The 6,358-nt window shown below is 45.9% G+C and overlaps 1 protein-coding gene across 7 annotated transcripts in view; it reads right to left on the reverse strand.

Moving 5' to 3' along the window:
- LOC119164172 (uncharacterized) overlaps positions 1–5,435 on the reverse strand; it is a 32,803-nt gene extending 27,368 nt beyond the window's left edge. For 3 of the 7 annotated variants that reach the window (XM_075871155.1, XM_075871153.1, XM_075871151.1), the window contains exon 1: positions 5,195–5,431. The gene's annotated coding sequence lies outside the window, so the exon portion shown is untranslated. Of the gene's footprint in view, positions 1–5,194 lie in introns of all 7 variants that reach the window. The other 4 variants (XM_075871158.1, XM_075871157.1, XM_075871156.1 and 1 more) reach the window with 3 other exon arrangements.
- Between the last annotated feature and the right edge of the window lie 923 nt (positions 5,436–6,358).

Below are 6,358 nucleotides of genomic sequence, written 5' to 3' on the forward strand. Positions count from 1 at the left end.
CTGGACCACGTAAAAGTATCGAGCTCGCCAGCATATTCCAAGCCTAAAGAGGAAGAATGTGGAGGAAATGTACTGTAACAGAACACAAACTTGACGTGGGTGACCTTGCGTATGAACTTCAAAAGCACGAACTGAGGGGCGAGTGGGTAATTCATCTTAACTGATGTGCACGAAAAACTGAAAAACAAAAGGAGGACACCTGGGCACGCATGATTTTCGGGAAGCGCGTCATTATTACAATATGGCTGCTCATCTAATCGCTTCTACATGTGTTCACGTAACCGCTTATTTATGTCTGTTTGTTCCGATAGATTCTTAGTTGTTAGCGTGCGTTCTGTCCAGTTACCTTCCTTTCGCACTTCAGTTTTTCGTGCATCTCCGTTAAGTTGCGTATGAAGATGTTCTGATGTTTGAGAACGATGCGGGGAATGCGTACCAATCTTGCAAGTGGCTCGGGAGGGAGGCTGCGTAAAGCCTAATTTTAAGGGCTAGCATGATTTGAGTTCATGCATGACCTTCAAGATTCGTGTCCAAAAGAAAATCTCTGGGGGCAGCATTGGTTGTCGTAAAGCGCAATCTGACCCTCTCATTCGCGTCAAGTGTGGGGAAAGCTTCGTGACGATAAAATGACGTTGCGGAAGAAGAACGAGAAGCAAAAGATGCACTGCTCGCCGAGCTCCAGCTAATCGGTGGAGGTCGAAGCGAATGATACATAAGGTTTGATGCATTGAGAATCGCGCCCTTGGAAGAAAGAGCGGAGCTGATGGTCACATTGCTGATTTCTTTGTCCCTAATCAATATTAGACACTACCTAAACCTGGTGTCAATACTTCTGCGAAGTTTAAAATATAATAGCAGCTTGTACTGAGTCTTACACGGCTGGGTCATGGCATAAATTCTGGGCATTTACCTGGTCATGGCTTGGCCATGCTTTTACCGTTACACTCCTGTTTCCTATTCGTTGCAATATTATACTTTACACCAATACGCTTGCTCTCTCCCATAGCAATCTGTCGCAGTAGTTGGAAAATCCCAGTACCCACGACACTGGTGCACTAAAAATTAAAGGAACACATACAAAGCAAACAACAAAAACGGGGTAGCACGTTTCAGCTTCCTTTGTTAACGCTTCTTTATTTTCACCTTCCTTGGTACTTGGGCAGTGAATGAATGCTTGTAGGCTGAGGGCACCGATAATTTTCTATCTACGACATACGGAAAACCTCGTCCAAAAGAAAACTGTTCTAAATAGCCTGAAGGCTGTACATGTGTAGCGCCTTGCTGGAGGCTGCAGAAATTGAACACATACGGCAGTATCACCGTGTGGTAAAATATGACTCTACAACGAAGCTTTACACTGCTGGGCGGAATCAAACCATTCAAAACAGCATTCATATCTTCGTGCCCTGCATCATTCAGACCATCCCAGGCTCCACTGCGCAGTGTTCGTATTATTCTCGCTTACGACTGTACTTGTGAGCTGGTTGGTTGATCAGTATGGTTTAAGCTAGTTGGTTGATCATAGCGGTTTAACCTAGTTGGTTGAGCATTGAGGTCTATGGAAGTGCACACCAAGTGAAAACGAACAGAACATTCACTAGAGGACAGACAGCACATACGCTGAGCGCCTGTGTTGTTCTCGAGTGTCCGCGTTTGTCGTTTCACCCGGCGTGCGCTGTCATGCGGTCAATGATTGATTGATTGATTTGTGGGGTTTAACGTCCCAAAACCACCATATGATTATGAGGGACGCGGTCGTGCGGTCAAGCTTAGAATGTAAGGCTGCAGCGTGATCGCATTGCTGGCTCTCTTCTGATCACCTTCGCACTCATTTGCCTCCAAACTTGGCTTTTCGGTGTACATCTCATTCATGGTGTGAGGAAAGGAACGTCATGCAAACGAGATATGGCGTTCTAAAATCTCCTACAAATCTTGCTGCGGATACCGTTACGAAGCAACCACTACAAAATTGCCGATTATCAGTCGAAGCATTGTAAGGCACACTACTCTTCCCCGAGGAGGAGGAGGAGGAAGGGAAGAAATGAAAGGCAGGGAGGTCAACCAGACGCACGTCCGGTTTGCTACCCTGCACTAGGGGAAGGGGTGGGGGCATTAAAGGAGAAGAGAGAAAGAAGTGAAGGGCAACGTGTGTGTAGATGTGACCTTGTCTATTGCACATCTTATAAGCGGTTGCCTAGCTCGGTCGTCTTTAGAAAACTTAGCAATGCCCGCGTCGCTTTGCTGGCCTGCGACGCGTAGAGCCATGAACCAAGGATCTTCTCTTCGGAAAAAGGTCTCCGCGAGAAATGCGTGGACCTAGGCAGCTGAACACTAATATTGCTGTGGCTGATGATGAATAATCATGCTAAAACTGCTGCTTCGGTGCGTTGGTTAATGTGTAAAAGTGCCCTGGAAAAGTTTTTTCAAGTAGCCATGAAATGAATTCACTAAATGACCTTAGTGCGAATGCACCTCCGCAAAACTGCTCAGAATTCGTTCTGTACGAGCGGAGCTGCTATAGCATTCTCTCTTCACTGGTACCGATAAAAGCGCTGGAAGCTGTGCAGGGAGGGATGGTATGGAGATAGAAAACGATAAGCGTGCCTCGGGACCTTGATCACTTTTTTTCTACGAATACGTGGCTTTTCAGTGAGCTCGCGCCCGCATGCGTAGATGTGTCGTGGCCTTCAGTGGCGGCTTCTGTAACGACCGAGCACGCCATACCTAATCAGCCAATGGCTAATCTGACGAGTGATATTTGAGCGAGTAGCGACATTTGTCGAGAGGAGAGAAAGCAATCTTTAGCTGACTCATAACTATTCTCAGCTTCAAGCAGCGTGCTGCGCTGTATTATTTGGCTCGTGTGTTCTGGGAAGCCTCTACTACCGATCGGCATAGTTTCGAACCATGCTAACGAGTTTTTGCAGCGCCCCTTTAACCCTTTACGGATACCCGCGCGATCACACTAAAATGACTATAGTTATAGCACGAGAACAGAACGACGACAAAGAGACATTAAGGACACAAGTGCTAGTCCTTGGTCTCTCTTTGTCGTCGTTCTGGTTTCGCGCTATAGCTATAGTCATGTCATACCAACAAGCCCAAACTGTCACACGCACTAAAATGTCACGTATAAGAAGAAAAAAAAAGTAAAAGTGCTCAAGGTAACAAAACGCGCAGAACGTATTTGCTTTCCCAGCGCCATACCTACCTGCTTAACTTCCAGCACTTTCGCCGAAACGAATAAAGAATGCAATTACTGCGTGCGACAAATATTTGTAACTGCGCTCGTACAGGACAGATCTGAAACTTTTTGCCGTGGTGCATTCATTAGGCAACAACCTTCTTTATAGTGACTCCATTACATGGCTCATAGGAAAGTGTGGCCGCGCCCCTTTAGGTCAAGTTTACCTGCGCAAAACGAGCAAACACCCAAGAAGGAACTCACACACAAGGCTGTGCTTGTTCCTTCTTAAGTGATGTGTCTTTTCGCTCTGCTAAATCCATATTAAAATTGTTGAGGTTTTAATAGGCTTGCGAAATTTTGAACCACTAACTTGTTATGCAATTGACATATGGCGACATCCGGTGCTGTGTCCATGCCTTCGCCATGCGATACAGACAATATTGCATCAGTTCATGACAACACCTCTCAATACTTGACGTCTGTATAGCTCTTTTTTTTAAAAGCAATTTCAAGCACTGGCGTGGATCTTGGATTAGAAGACATGATTGCTATAAGTAGAATGCCTAGGCTTGTGTTCATATCCGGCCACAATTGTAGTCTTTTATTTGTTGTTTCTATCGTGATGTTTTGTACACGGACAACGCCACGCTTTCAATCACACCGAACGCCACCGACGCGGTCGTTTCCGTGACACAGCCACGTCGAAATTCAGATATATATGAGATAAATTTTATTTTATAGAAGAATTGTCTCCATAAAACCACATGGTCAAACACTTACCATGCTTTATAAGCTGACACAAGGCAAGGCAAGCCGACATTCGCCAGAAGTGCAGTAATAACACCCAGCATTATGAGTAATCAATTAAGAAAAGCCATGATTAGCGAGGAACAAAAGAGATTAGCTACCATTACGCTAAATATCAGCCAGTGCCTGCTCTAGGTTAAACAATACACTCGGCCAGACCACCAACAGTTATCGTTCAGCCCTCGTTAAAAAAATGACGAGAGGAATGATTAAGGGGAGCGCCAAGATATAAATTCTCGAAACAGTAATGTCTTGAGCCCGCCTCAACCGATTGGCAGGTAGCAAACGCGGACATATTGGAATCCGAGATGTTGCTTTAATAGAGCGTGCATTGCTTTTGAATTGAAGCACCAAATATTAGGGCAGAGTATCATTCGTACTTTCGTTCCGAAAATCTACAGCTCTGGTTGCATCAGTGTGATGCCCAATCGAAACATTACAATTGAGCTTACCTTGAGCTACCAGATTGGTAGCACCATGACAGCTTCATCACGAACTATTGCTCATAGAAGCCATAATATAAGAAGAAAAAATAATGAAGGGTCCTAATTTATGATTATTCTACGTAACGACACAGCATACGTTATACCGTTCCTTCTATCATCTGGACTGCCATCCACGCTGTTTCCGGCAGATAGAAATCTGCCTCTACGGATAGTTAGCTAAGCTAAAGTGTTACCGCGACTCTTTTACGAGCGCACTGTTCTGTAGGCAAAAAAAAAACGTTGAGCGTACGATACAAACAATTCGAAATCACCTAAAGGCCGGACGCTTTTATTTGACGTGGGGGCCTCAATTGCGACAGCAACGTGAAGTTCAGCTCTGTCGGGGCCAACTTGTGTTTTTTCACAATACCCGATAACGAATGTGCCTTACTTAACTACTGCGAGTATGTGTTTAGGCCAGTAAGAGTTGTTTCGGGACAGCACCTTCTCAAAAAGTTTAAGACGCAACGTCAAAATAGCTTTCGGGAAACTGCTACAGGAGCACGCATATGCCTCGCGTAGTGAAGCGTCAGCAAGACAACGCCGTCTACAAGAAACAAGCAGCTTTTCAGATACTTTCATGCGAGATTCCAACACCAACGTAACGGGCAGGCATTGCTTCATAACAACGCCGGCGTTCGCACCTCAGAGCCAGGGAGCTACAATGCAACTAACTGGCAGCTCAGCCTGACAACTTTGTACGCAAATAACTCACCTTGGCGGTAAATTGTACGGAAGTAGCCCTATGAGGGTAGGCGTATCCACAGTAGTTCGACGCACACCGAACATTCGTCGACGGAAAGCATCCACTCCTGCGCCGCGTCGGCGAAGCGGTGAATTCTATCGGAAACGGCCGGTGTCAAAACCAGACACGGAAACGAACGACCGCGCCTGTCGTTCCCTCGTGGCTTTCCCGATTGTCGCCATGGCAACGCTCCGTTGTGATAAGAACGTGCATCTCTCTATCCTTGGTGCATAGTGGGTCTGTCCGTCTAGCGGCGCGGCAGTTGTGACAGCGGGGCTGATCACGTCTCACACGCCCGTGCAGAAATACGATAAGAAATGCGACAACATGGTCGAGGACTAACAGAATCTTGAACCAATCTGATTTGGAATGCTGTACCTACCGATGCATACTTTTGTGTGGTAATAAACCGTCTTATGTCCGTGAACAGAGCTGTAGTTCGCTAATTAATCAACATTGAAGCTTTTATCTCGCTCTCTTTCTTTACATCTGAAATTTTCATTGTAATGTACATTGGTTATCCGTTCCTTTTCGTCACTGTTGATAATGTTTGCTGAGTTACGCTGGTATCCTTCGCCATTTTCGTGGCGCTAGCCCGGCGGCCAATGAACCAAAGATGTTTTTCGAAGTTTCTGCACGGCAAGTTCAAAAGACAGTATAAAAAGAAAGTAACAATGACATTTGGGGATTTACGAAGAAAAACCGCAATATGATTATGACGCACGCCGTAGCAGAGGGCTCCAGTACTGTGATTATCTGATGTTCTTCAATCTGTATTCACAAAATTGGCGTGATGAGAGAAAAATCAGTAAAGCGACATATAACGCGATTCAAATCTCTCCGCACCCAGCATTCACACGACTGGGGAGGATTCAAACTGCAAGCGAAAATTTCCGCACTTCTTCCGCAGGATCTCAAGTGTGATTGGGGTTTCCATTTTTTCACGAATCGCCTCACGCAGACCAAAGCGAGAATGGCTGACGTGGGGTGACCTACACTGTCATTCATTATGAAAGGGAACACGCGAGCGCGTAGCCGGTGTACTGCGGCAGCTGCCTACGTCACCATCAACCCACAGCTCAAGAGAGCGCGTCTGGTTCTCGCTGGTTTATTGTCAGATCGGAGCGCTAGTGT

The sequence above is a fragment of the Rhipicephalus microplus genome, chromosome 8, assembly GCF_043290135.1.
Source record: "Rhipicephalus microplus isolate Deutch F79 chromosome 8, USDA_Rmic, whole genome shotgun sequence".
Classification (NCBI taxonomy): domain Eukaryota; kingdom Metazoa; phylum Arthropoda; class Arachnida; order Ixodida; family Ixodidae; genus Rhipicephalus; species Rhipicephalus microplus.